Here is a 14,505-nt window from a genome sequence, read left to right on the forward strand (position 1 = left end):
CCGTATGCCACGGCAAACTGGCTGACACTGACGGCGGCGGTGCACAAATGCTGCGCAGCTAGCGCCATTCGACGGCCAACACCGCGGTTCCTGGTGTGTCCGCTGTGCCGTGCGTGTGATCATTGCTTGTACAGCCCTCTCGCAGTGTCCGGAGCAAGTATGGTGGGTCTGACACACCGGTGTCAATGTGTTCTTTTTTCCATTTCCAGGAGTGTATTTGAACAAAAGGTAAGAACTTCACATGATTCACACGAAATATATGAGGATATTGGAGCTGACGAACAACAGGTAACATTTAGGCTTAGGTGCCGTTTCGCCTGTCTATCCCCTCAATCACGCTTATGAGCCATGGATCTTCCCGTTGGTGTGGAGGTTTGCGTGGTTGCTGAAGAGGGTAGCGGTATTCTCAGTAGTTGCAGGGGCAACAGTCAGTTTGATTGTTTTATGTGGCTTTGTACCATCAGTCAAATTGGCCATGCTGTGCTGGTATTGCAAACGGAAAGCAAGGGGAACGGTAATTTTTCCCGAAGGCCTGTATGGTTTAATGATGATGGAATCCTCTGGGTAAAATACTGCGGAGGTAAAAGACGCCAATTCGGATCTCCGGGTAGGTACTACTCAGGAGGATGTCGTCATCAGGAGAAACAAAATGGCGTTCTAAGAGTCGGAGCTTGGAATGTTAGATCCCGTAATTGGGCAGGTAGGTCAGAAAATTTAAACGGTAATGGATAGGTTGAGGTTAGTAGTACTTGGAACTAGTGACGTTCGGTGGCAGGAGAAATACGACTTTTGGCGAATTGAATACAAGGTTATAAATAAGGATTTAAATAGAGGTAATGCAGGAGTAGATTTAGTAATGAATAAGAAAACAGGAATGCGGTTGAGCTACTATGAAAAGAATACTGAACGCATTATCGTAGAAAAGAATATTGCACAGAGCATGATTTAATCATGCTAACACTTGGTTAAGAATCTTGAAAGAAGGTTGTATACGTGGAACAGAACTGGAAGGTTTCAGATAGATTATTTCAGATTGATTATATAATGGTAAGACGGAGACTTCGGAATCAGATTTCAATCTATAAGACATTTAAGGAGGCAGATGTAACCTCTGACCACAATTTATTGGTTACGAACTGTAGATTACAAAGAGGTAGGAAATTAAGGCTATGGGACCTGGATATGTTGAGAAGAACCAAAGGATGTTGAGAGTTTCAGAGAGAGCACAGGCAAAGACTGAATAGAAGAGGGGAAAGGAATACTGCAGAAGACAACTGGGTAGCGTTGAGAGATGAAATAGTGAAGGCAGTGGAGGATCAAATAGGTAAGAAGACAAGGCCTAGTCTAATAGAAATCCCTGGATATCACAGGATATGTTGAATGTAATCGATGAAAGGAGAAAATATAAAAATACGGTAAATGAAACAAGCGAAAGGAACCGAACTTCTAAAAAATAAAAATAAAAAAAATAGATTCAGAGCGAATGCAAAATAGCCAAGCAAGAAAGGCTAGAAGTCAAATGTAAGGATTTAAAAGCATATACCACTAGCGGTATGATAATACCACCTATAGGAAAAATAAAGAGGTCTTTGAAGAAAAAAGAAGCGAGTGTATGAATATCAAGAGCTCAGGTGAAAACCAGTGCTAAGCAAAGAAGGAAGAGCTGAAAGGCGGCAAGAGTTTATACAGGGTGTACACAATGGAGAGGAGTTTGAAGGGAGTATTGCAGAAAGGGAAGGGGAAGCTGATGAGTGGCAGATACCGTGAGAAGAATTTGACAGAGTCGAAAAAAGGCCTCTGGAGTAGACAACGAATTCCAAAGAAAGAATGTGCTGACAGGCGAGCCATCAGCTCAATAAGTCACGCTTGTAAAATACTAACACGAATTTTGCACATAAGAATGGAAAAATTGATAGAAGCCGACCTCGGGGAAGATCAGTCTGGACTTGCGAGAAATGTAGGAACACTAGAGGCAATACTGACCCTACGATCTCTCTTAGAAGATAGACTAAGAAAGGGCACACATACATTCATAGCACTTGTAGGCTTACAGAAAGCTTTTGACAATTTTGACTGAACACTCTCTTTCAAATTATGATGGGTAGCAATGATAAAACACAGGAAGCGAAAGGATATTTACAACTTGTACAGAAACCAGATGGCAGTTATAAGAGTCGAAGGGCGTGAAAGGGAAGCAATGGTTGAAATGGGAGTGAGGCAGGGTTGTAGCTTGTCCCCGAAGTTATTCAATACGTACATTGCGTAAACAGTAAAAGAAACCAAAGAAAAATCTGGAGTAGGAGTTAAAGTTAAAGGAGAAACAATAAAAACTTTGAGGTTTGCCGATGACACAGAAATTCTGTCAGAGACAGCAAGCGTTGGAGAAACAGTTGAACTGAATGGACAGTATCTTAAAAACAGGATATAAGGTGAACATCAACGACAGAAGCAAGTATAATGGAAAGTAGTCGCATTAAATAAGGTGATGCTGGGGGAATTAAGGCAACGGCTTTGCCGCAGTGGATACACCGGTTCCCATCAGATCACCGAAGTTAAGCGCTGTCGGGCGTGGCCGGCACTTGGATGGGTGACCATCGGGGCCGCCATGCGCTGTTACCACTTTTCGGGGTGTACTCAGCCTCGTGTTGCCAATTGAGGAGACACTCCGCCGAATGTAGTGGCTCCGGTCAAAGGAAACCATCATAACGACCGGGAGAGCGGTGTGCTGACCACACGCCCCTCCTATTCGCATCCTCAGCTGAGGATGACACGGCGGTCGGATGGTCCCAATGGGCCACCTGTGGCCTGAACACGGAGTGCTTGAGGGAGTTAGATTAGGGGACGAGACACTTCAGGTAGTACCAAAATAACTGATGATGGCCGAAGTAAAGAAGATACGAAAAGTAGACTGGGATGGCAATAAAACCATTTCTGAAGAAATTTGTTAACATCGAATACAGATTTAATGTTAGGAATCCTTTCCTGAAGATATCTGCATGGAGTGTAACCCCGTATGGAAGTGAAATATGGAAGATAAACGCTTTAGAGAAGAAGAGAATAGAAGCTTTTCAAATGTGGTGCTACAGAAGAATGCTGAAGATTAGATGTGCAGGTCGCGTAACTAATGTGGAGGCACTGAACAGAATTGTGAAGTAAAGGAATTTGTGACACGACTTCACTGAAAGAAGAGATCTGTGGATAGTATACATTCTGAGACATCAAGGGATCACCAGTTTAGTATTCGAGAGATGTGCATATGGCAGGGAGAGGGGAGGCGGAAGACCAAGAGGTGAATACAAAATAAGCAGATTCAGAAGGATGTACGTTGCAGTAATTATTCGGAGGTAAATAGGCTTGCGCAGGACGGAGGAGCAAGGAGAGCTGCATGAAACCAGTCTTCGGATTGAAAAGCACAACAAAAACATCCGTTAAGACCTGGAAAGTACGGATCAAGATACGGAGTGTATGTATGTCACATCTGCAGGTGAATACACAAAACGCCGAAGACCAGCCCAGAGAAATAAATCAGGAAGAATGAGTAGTATGAGAACTGCCAGAAAATATATCGCGGAGTGGTAGAAATATCTCAATAGATAATTTCTTCACAAGTTTGGAGTTTTCAAAGGAATTAGAACAAAAATAGAGGACTGCTTAAAACAATCTGAAAAAATCTATGTGAACTACCTCCAGAAACTGTCGTAGCATGGGGCGTAACTGTAGTTTAAGAATCTTTAGATTCGGGAATCAGCTTCAGTGGTTTTCTGGTGCACAAAAAAAGGGTCAGGTAAGACTATGCACTTCAGTGAGGAAATTGGTGAAGATGGAGCAGCTATTATAATCCTAGACTGTAATACAACTCGGTCAAATGTAGACTCAATGGAGTAATCAGCCTGGACCTGCTTTTAAAATATGGCTGGAATTTAGTCCTCACTGGAAGAAAGACACTAGCTACAAGAAAAGAGAATTTCTTCTTAAAATGGAACGTCTCTGGTACACAAAAACGGAAGTAGTTACTGTACAAGACATGAGAAGTGCAAAGAAGAGAAAAGTGTCTGAAGTCTACTCCTGTCTTTTAAATCTATATTCATTCACAAAAGCAATTCAGCTGTCCAGTGAGGAAGATCCAGCTGATCCTAGTTCGTAAATTTTCGCATATTCTATGGCTAAGCACATGACTGAATTTGCTATAAATTTTTATATAAACCTATTTATCTATACATCAAACGTGAAGAGGTGTTATCACGTATCAGGTCTGCCACGATAATTATTAAATCTTCAAAGAGTCAATCAACAAAGACTGCTGGAAAGTAAATGAGTTGTTCATGAGCGAAACGACAGGACAAGCGTTTTTCACAGATTCAAATATTCGCACAATGTGTTTACATGGGTGTGGTAGAATTCTGTTAGGTTTGTGGTGACTGTTGGTCATAGTGCCTCCGTTTTTAATCCACTTGATACGTCCAAGGACTGTGGTAAGAGAAAGACTACAAGTTATGCATGGGGAGATCACTTTTGTCTGTCACCCATGCCACTATGGCGCTTAGAAACCACACACCTTAAACACTATTGGTCATCGAATGCCAACAGCGAGATTAGGCGTACGTCGTCCTATATGTAAGAATTAATAACCATAACAACTGTAAATATTCTAGAAATATCAGGAGAAATGTATTATGTGCAAATTATGTCAAAAAGCAAGTTAATTCTTGTAACGAATCTGTTCCAACCACTATGCCACAAACAGCAATTTCTCAACAGTTGCATTCACTTTCGTAGAAATGAATTGAACGAGTACACAGCGTTACCAAAACGTAGCTTTAAGAAAAATAAAAGTGGACCCTGTTGCAGGTAATAATGATTAGAGAGATGTTGCGGATTTTGCGCATACCGACTACAAAATTGAGGTATCTTCCTAAGAAGCGGTAGACAAAATTCATACTATCATTAAATAAGTTTGCCACATTAAGCATTATGATTATGTTGAGACACTAGATGCCTCTTAAGAGGAATTAAGTAAATGTAGAATAAAATTCAACTTACGAAAATGTTGAACAAAAATGGTTCAAATGACTCTGAGCACTATGGGACTTAACTTCTGACGTCATCAGTCCCCTAGAACTTAGAACTACTTAAATCTAACCAACCTAAGGACATCACACACACCAATGCCCGAGGCAGGATTCGAATCTGCGACCGTAGCGGTCGCGCGGTTTCAGACTGTAGCGCCTAGAACCGCTCTGCCACGATGTTGATCATCTATCACAGGAGCTGTAATAGACTGCGAACAAAAGCACTCGCGGACCAACCTTATTATTTTTTGTGAGATTTATACATTGCACAAAGGAACTCTGGCTTATGTATGTGGCTGTAGATGAAGCCTGGATTGTCAGCTGCATTTTGGAGACAAAACTGTAGCCTAAATAGTCGGATGGTAGAGTTGGAATTGCATCCAGAAAAGCGATAATCATCTTGTCGCCTGGAAATGTGATGGCGTCTATTTTACGAAGCACAAAGTGCATTTTCACTGACTCTCTGAGAAAGCTGAAAAGTTATAGACTTTTCTTACGCCGCGTCACTGACCAGTCCGTATAATATAGGTACTTCGATGCAAAAGTGACAGGGATAAACAAAAGTAATCTGGCACCAGTGAGGTATATTTGTTCGAAAAGCGGCTGTTCTCGAGGCAAAAGTACTCAACCTGGGCTTGGGAATATTTCCTCACCTACTACATTCTCCAGACTTGTCCTCGAATGTCTCATCTATCTCCGAATCGCGTAGTAATGATGTCATTAAAAGAACTTCATCGAATGAAGAGGTATTCTACGGTCTCAAACGAGGTTTTTTTTGTACAGCTGGAAAGAAAGTATTCGTCTAACACAGCAAATGGCATCTCGATGAAACAAATTCATTGATCTCGAAAAAGGTCATGTGAGGTTCTTCGGAGTGTTAAAAGAGAGAATCCCATATTTTGAGAGGTGGTAATATGGACCAATATAAGATAAAATGTTCAATAAACATGCGCTCTGAAATGACTGTTTTAAGTGCCACGAGCAGTTGTTCATCTTCGCTACTGCGAACACATCTACTGCATTATTACGGACGGCGTAGAGTGAAGCGAAGATGAACAGGTACTACAAAGCTTCTAAGGTATGCATTATGGAAGCTACGTTTACTGGACATTTTGATCTTGTTTTGGTCGTACTACCAACTCTCAAAATATGGAATCCTTCTTTTTCACACCCTTACATACACTGTCTGCTAAGGTAAGTAAAACATCCAGAAGACATGGTCAGATGTCAATGTAGCTTCTTACACATCATTGGCAGGTACGTAAATGATTAGAGTTGCGATCCTGTGTGACTAGTAGAACAGCAACCAGAGCGCGTTAGTGTTGTTCGTAGTTACTGTTGTTAGTAGGTCCGGTGAGATACACAAGGGACGTGTACAGCATCAGATTTTGAGTGATCACTGTAAAGGGTATGGAGATGCCGTGTAGTCATGTGAGACAGCTTTATCAGCACTTGACAGAGTCTAAAAGAGGTCTCACTGAGGGTCTCCATTTGATCGACTGGTGAACCGAGCAGTGTCCAGATTTTGGGCCACACGTATATGACAGCGACTCAGTGTTGACCTCCATGAAAATGTGAGGGCAAACATTCTCGTCAAGTTTCCAGTCGAACAAGACTGATTATCACAGTGAAGGATCTCCGTATTGTGCACCAAGCACATCTGCGCCTACCATCCGAGAACAAATAACGGACTCCCTGCAACAATCTTTATCATCCCACACCTCTGGTCGTATACAAGCTGCAGCCGGACTAGAAAATTACCATCCCTTGCATAGGCTGGCGGTAACAACACAACAGAAGGTGCTGCGTTTGGAATAGTTCGTGACCGCGAAGCACTGTGTCGTATTGTGTTCAGCAATGAATTGCGGTTATGTACTAAGCTGGATGACTGTTGTCGGTGAACATGGCAGCGAAATAAGGATCTGTCCCATCCCTCCAATGTTTTGGAGGCACAGCGGTGTTACTCCTGGTGCTAAGGTATGGGGAGCCACCGAGTTATTTCAGGTCACCGCTGGTACTGTTTGAAAGAACTCTAACGGCAGATTGCTACGTCTCGGACATCCAGCACCTACAAAAGTTACCGATCATGCGACAGTGTAGTGGTGCCATTTTTCAACAGGACAGTGTTCGTCCACACATGGCACTTGTCTCTACGAACCGCCTGCTTGATCTTGAGAAGCTTCCCTGGCCACAAAGGTCCCCAGTTCTGCCTCTGGAAGCCAAGTTCGGATGTGAACGCTATCACAGTGCAAGTATCTAGGTTATCAAGGGCCAGTTGCAAAGATTGTCGGCCAGCTTGCGTCAAAACAAGATACGTTATTACAGCTACATCTGCATCCACACAGATACTCAGCAAAGCGGGGGGTACCTTGTATTACTACTAATCGTTTCCTTTCCTGTTCCACTCGCCAATAGAGCTATGGAAAAACGACTGTAGATATGCCTCCATATGAGCCCTAATTTCTCGTATCTTATGTTCGTGGTAAAGAGGATACAAAACGTAGACTGGCAATGGCAAGGAAAGCGTTTCTGAAGAAGAGAAATTTGTTAAGATCGAGTATAGATTTAAGTGTCAGGAAGTCGTTTCTGAAAGTAATTCAATCGAGTGTAGCCATGTATGGAAGTGAAACATGGACGATAAATAGTTTGGACAAGAAGAGAATAGAAGCTTTCGAAATGTGGTGCTACAGAAGAATGCTGAAGATTAGATGAGTAATCACATAACTAATGAGGAGGTATTGAATAGAATTGGGGAGAAGAGAAATTTGTGGCACAACTTGACTAGAAGAAAGGATCGGTTGGTAGGACATGTTCTGAGGCATCAAGCGATCACCAATTTAATATTGGAGGGCAGCGTCGAGGGTAAAAATCGTAGAGGGAGACTAAGAGATGAAAACACTAAGCAGATTCAGAAGGGTGTAGGTTGCAGTAGATACCGGGAGATGAAGAAGCTTGCACAGGTTAGAGTAGCATGGAAAGCTGCATCAAACCACTCTCCGGTCTGAAAGACCACAACAACAACAACAAAATCTTCGTGGTCCCTGCGCGCAATGTATGTTGCCGGCGGTAGAATCCTTCTGCTGTTAACTTCAAATGTCGGTTCTCTAAATTTACGACACCATCTCAATTACTGTATACATAACGTCTAACTGATAAGTGGGCTCACACTTCTAAGTTAGTAAATTTGACTCGAATTTTTGCATTCACTGACATAACATCTCATACATTCTCATGCCGTAAAGTTTCATCTCGTTTTCTCCTCCCTTCTGGGTTTTTAACTTTTTTTTATCAGGCAGCGTAGGTGTTTGTTCAAAAAATTCCGGCACATTCGTAATTTTGCGCTAATGGTGTGTTGGAGTGAAATGTGGTTGGCATCCCTGCACGCACCTGTGTTTGATTTGTAACTCCTGGAAGTTTCATTGTCGTATATCTGGTAGTTATTGTTCAGTGCTGTACTGAGTAGGGCTTTGAGTCGCACAGTTTGCGAATTTCGAGATGGCAAAGTTGGAGGAGCAACGCATCTGCATTAAATTTGGCGTGATACTCAAGAAAACCTTACAGAGACGCACCAAATGATGCAGGGCGCCTACTGTGATGAGTGCTTAAGCCGTACTCGGTGTTTCAAATGGTTCATACGCTTTAAAAATGGCCGGTCGGAAATTAAAGGTGACCCTCGTTCAGGACTTCTCTCGACGTCTACCGACGAAGCGCATGTCAAGAAAGTCAACGAAGTTTTGCTTTCCAATCGAAGACTGACTGTCCGTGAGACTGCTGCAGAAGCATGTAACGTTTTAGTTGGATCATGTGATGAAATCCTGGCACAGCATCTTGGTTCAAAAATGGTTCAAATGGCTCTGAGCACTATGCGACTTAACTTCTAAGGTCATCAGTCGCCTAGAACTTAGAACTAATTAAACCTAACTAACCTAAGGACATCACACACATCCATGCCCGAGGCAGGATTCGAACCTGCGACCGTAGCGGTCGCGCGGTTCCAGACTGTAGCGCCTTTAACCGCTTGGCCACCACGGCCGGCCAGCATCTTGGAATGCATGGTTTTGCCGCCAAGTTCGTCCTACGGCTCATGATTCGAGACCAGAGCTTTTAGATCGATCAAATAAGAACGAGGTATTCCTTTAGAGAATCATAACTGGTGGTGAGATATGAACCTACGGCTATGACGTTGAGACCAAGGTTCAATCTTCACAATGAGTCGGAAAAGGTTCTCCAAGACCAAAGAAGCTCGCCGGGTCAGGTCAAATGTCAGAGACATGCTGATAGTATTCTTTGAATTTCAAGGATTAGTTCATCATGTTTCCGTGTCACAGGGTAAAACTGTTAATCGATGGTACTACTGGGACGTACTGCGACGCCTGAGAGAAAATGTGAGAATGAAACGGCCTGAAATGTGGCGAGAAATTTATGGCTCTTGCATCACGATAACGCACCCGCAGATTCATCCCTGGTGGGCATGGCTACTAAACAAAAATTGAAATCATTGTGCTCCCTCAACCTCCGTTCTCTCCAGACGTGGCTCCGGCGGACTTTTTCTTATTTCCAAAGTTGAAAAGGACGAAGATTCGTAACGATAGATGAGATAAAACAAAATTTACAGACGACAATTCGCGCGATTCAACAAAAGGCGTATCAAGACTGCTTCCTGAAGTGGAAATAGCATTGGGAGCCGTGTATCTATTGTACAGGGGAGTATTTCAAAAGACACAATGCACAACAAATAAACGGTAGCGTAAAAAATGTTGTGAACAAAGTTGTGGAGTTTTATTTAACAGACCTCGTATATTTGAAACTCCCAGGTAGAATACAGTTGCGTGCAACACCAGAAAATAAACCTGAACATGGCTTTCCGTGGACATTGAGAGGCAACACTAGAGGACACAATGAGTTTCTACGTCGCCTCCAAACTCGTCGACGATGGTCGTTATGAATACTGCAGAACGACAATTCGTTGCTGAACACAATGCAACGCCATCAGCAGTCCATGTTTCCCAAACATGGCACCTTTTCAAATGTAACCCTTTCCTGCCCTGTTAATGGCAGCCTGTGCTTGGGGCGATAATTTCTTAGTCTGGCTGTTGCAAGTCTCCAAGCAAATGTGTAGGATAACGCAGTCTCTTGCAGGGCTGCTGCAAGTCTCCAAGCAAATGTGTGGGCTAACGCAGACTGTTGCAAGAAGTTCATTACTTGTTCTCAGATAATAGACGGAGATGTTAAGGGGTTATGATGTACTTGGTGCACAATACAGCGATCCTCCCTTGTGGAGGTCGACCAGACCCTTGATCGTGAGTCACTTCTAGATAAGCTCAAGTGCAGTGGTGTGAATCGGACAGTGCTCAAATGGTTTAAATCATACCTAACTGGAAGAGTGCAGAAAGTTGGAATAAACAGTTCACATAATATGCAAAAAAACTGGTGATTTCTCAAACTAGGGAACAATCAAGAATGGGGTGCCGCAAGGTTCGGTCTTGGGTCCTCTACTGTTCTTAATATATGTTAATGACTTGCCATTCTATTTTCACGAAAATCCAAAGCTGGTACTTTTTGCCGATGATACAAGAATAGCTATCACACCCGACAGACAAGAATTAACTGGTGAAATTGTAAACGAAATCAGAAAATCATTAAGTGGTTCTCTGCAAATGGGCTCTCATTAAACTTTGACAAAACACGATATATACAGTTCCACACAGTAAATAGAATGACCCCATTAATAAATGTAGACTTCGATCAGAAGGTAGAATATTCAAAATTTCTAGGTGTATGCATTGATGAGGGGTTGAACTGGAAAAAACACACAGAGGATCTGCTGAAACGTTTGAGTTCAGCTACTTATGCTATTAGGGTCATTGCAAATTTGGCGATATACATCTGAGTAAATTAGCTTACCACGCCTATTTTCATTCTCTGCTTTCGTATGGCATCATATTCTGGGGTAACTCATCATTGAGTAAAAGAGTGTTCATTGCACAAAAGCGTGTAATCAGAATAATTGCTGTAGCTCATCCAAGATCATCCTGCAAACACTTATTTAAAGAGCTAGAAATCTGCACTGTAGCCTCACAATATATATATTCACTTATGAAATTTTTTATTAACAATCCGAACGAATTCAAAAGTAATAGCAGTGTACATGGCTACAACACTAGGAGAAAGGAGGATCTTCACTGCTCAAGGTTAAATCTAACTTTGGCTCAGAAGGGGGTAAATTATGCTGCCACAAAAGTGTTTGGTCACTTACCTAATAGCATCAAAAGTCTGACAGATAGCCATGTAGCATTTAAAAGGAAATTAAAAGAATTTCTTAATGGCAACTCCTTCTATTCATTAGATGAATTTTTGGATATAGTAAGTGGGTAATTTCCCAACCTCACAAAAAAAATTAAAAATATTGAGCAAACATCATCAAAAAACACAAATTTGACGCCACAACACAGAAGAGACCAGGATGCAAATGGACAGCGGAGCGAAAGAAACAACACAGTGAACACATGAAGAAAATTTGGGCTCAGAAAAAACATAAACAATCATCATAAAGGAATTCAAGTTCAAACGCTCTCTTAAATGGGAATAATAGAAAATAATAATAATAATAATAATAATAATAATTGAGCATCATGTAATATTTTTCTAATGTAATATCTTGTATAGACACCTTTTATTAACCTGACACATTCCACATCATTACGTAGTGTCGTATTCATGATCTATGGAACAAGTACTAATCTAATCTAATCTAAAAGGTCTGTCCTCACGTTCCCAAAACATGGGGCCACTGTCGCATCCGAATGGCCTACAAATCTGCACGATTTGACCAACCGTTGTAGCGTCCGCAAAATATTTTATTACAAAACGCTAATTATTGATTTTAATTTTTTAATGTATCGATTCTTTTACCTAAGGTATCAGAAGAATGTGAGATAATCAGAAATAATTGTGAAACGACATAAATCTGAAGTACACGCTCTCCCACACATAGTAAACATATTTTGGTGCATGGAGACGAATAGTAGTATTTAACTACAATATACTTTCCACTGGACGCCAAACATAATTTTTTTTTCAAACGCTATAAATTCTCTTAAACAGATATAAGATTCAGACTAATGATGGAGTGCAGTTAGGTTACTAAGTACAAATAATAACTCCAAAAAAGTAAGTTTTTTACCTTTTCTTTACGAATTTTTTCTTTAGTTAAGTGAGCAAGACAATATAACAGTGCCAGTGCTCCGCCCTTGCATTTAAAGGCCTAAATCGTGCTCTATGCTCCAGTGCCTTGAAACAGACCCAGTTCACAGGAAAATAGGTGACAGGTAGCTAACGAGTATCGCCCACTAACATCTGATGAACTAAATTCGATGTAAGGGACCCCTTATTTGCAGATATGAGCCCATTTTACTTTATTTTCGGTTTTCCTGCTTCACATATGTAATGTGTACGTATCAGCACTGTAGTACATACGAAGTAAGGAGCGAGGGTCGTAGGTTCCCAAGCTGGCTGGCAGAGGTAGCTGGCCATTTGGCGCTTTCAGAGCCATTGAGATGCAAAAATAGCTCTCGACGTCAATAAACAGATACGTAGGGAAAGTATATTTTTTCTGGAGCGAATCAAGTACCTGTTATTAATAAATATTTACCAACACAACTTGCCTTTTTCCACTCAGATATTAGGAGGAGTCTACGGGTCATAAATACTATCTTTCAGTAATTTTGCAATACCAGGAGACACTGATATCAACAAATAAATGAATAACTTTGGCGTAACCGAAGATTTACGATCGTTTACTAACTACACCGATTATACGCTGAAGTTACAGACTGTGTGCCATAGTCCGCAGCTGTCGATAGGATGCCTTTTGATCTAGTCGTGTGGTAGACCATGCTATTGCACTGTTAATAGTTAGCTTAGTATGAACAAACATTTCAATGTGTTTTTAAATACACGCAACATAATGGCGTCCCGCTTAAAAATTGTTAGCATAAAAAAACTTCTACCCGCTTCGTTACATAAAACACAGACACCAGTACTGCACTTTTAGAATCCAATGGCGCTGCTACGGTTCTGCAAGGGGACATAAAACTGGGAGAGCATCTCCACATAACAGGTCGGGACAATTCCTACGCAGAGGCTCACTAAGTCAGTTCAAGGACGGACTACCTTGATTATCGCAAAACTCGGGAGGGTAAGCTTGCTCACTTATAATGTACGACCCTTCCACCATCAACTGACTCACTGGTTAAACTGAAACATTCTGGAGATATAGTACGAGTCGGGGTTGTTGCATCGGTCACAAGTAATTCAGTTTAATTCTCCAACGCTGTGACCTTGGAAAATGTGTCTTTGCGGGAGTCCTTATCTCGTTACTATAAGGCCTGTAAGTGTTGGGGCTGACATCATACTGGTTAAATGAAAACCCACAATGCCGCCGCTTTGATATTCTGTAAGGCGCTATTAATACTGTGCCACACGATATACGGCATCTTCGTGATCTTCACATTGATCACTTAACATCTGACGCTTTTCAAGTCACTTACACACTATATCAGACCTGATAACAACACTGGCGCACTCTGGTGGCCGTTATGCTAGTCACAGAGAATTGCATACCTGCCAGTGATGTGTATGTGTAGGAAACTGCATTGACATCCGATCATGTCTTTTGTGTGTTCCACCTTTTTGTCAGGCAGTGTAAATATCAGAATTTTCCAGGCAGAATATTACTAGTAGCCAGACCAGAAAAAAGGCACGAATTTTGCTTTCAGCAGGAATTTCTCTTACCTTCTGAGTAGTCCAGTCATGACACACGAACTGCCGATAGAGCTTCAATTCTGCCAGTACCAATTCCCTGCTCTCCAAAAATTTCAGGATCTCTCCTGCTTACCTTGCTTGACTGTGAAATATCGCGGAGAAACGGCGTAGTCACAGCCTAGCAGTTGTTTCTAGACTGACCATTTAATTTTGGAGTAAAGTTGGTAAGAAAATTACCGCAGAAAGTGAGGTTTCTCGTTCTAATTTCGGGCCACAGCACAGTCTTAGTTTTTGATACAGATCGAAAATACCACACACTTCACTGTAGATTCATTCTGGGAACAATCCCCTAGGCTGTTGCTAAGCCGTTTCTCCACGTTATTGTTTCTCCCATGAGTGCTAGTCCCATAAAGTATGAAGGAGCACTTGAGCGAAGTCTGGAAATCAGGAGACAGATAATGGTAGGACTGAAGTCGAGATACTGGATCGCTAGTCGTGCCTAGATAGTTCACCTGTTCAAAGCGTTGCTCGTGAACAGCAAAGTTCCGGGTTCGAGTGGCAATCTACACTACTGGCCATTAAAACTGCTACATCACGAAGATGAAATGCTACAGACGCGAAATTTAACCGACAGGAAGAAGATGCTGTGATATGCAAATGATTAGCTTTCCAG

General features: G+C 41.8%; 1 pseudogene; it reads left to right on the top strand.

The window, feature by feature from the left end:
• The first annotated feature begins 2,501 nt into the window (after positions 1 to 2,501).
• LOC126189892 (5S ribosomal RNA) lies at positions 2,502 to 2,619 on the top strand (annotated as a pseudogene).
• Positions 2,620 to 14,505: the final 11,886 nt, after the last annotated feature.

The sequence above is a fragment of the Schistocerca cancellata genome, chromosome 5, assembly GCF_023864275.1.
Source record: "Schistocerca cancellata isolate TAMUIC-IGC-003103 chromosome 5, iqSchCanc2.1, whole genome shotgun sequence".
NCBI classification, from domain to species: Eukaryota; Metazoa; Arthropoda; class Insecta; order Orthoptera; family Acrididae; genus Schistocerca; species Schistocerca cancellata.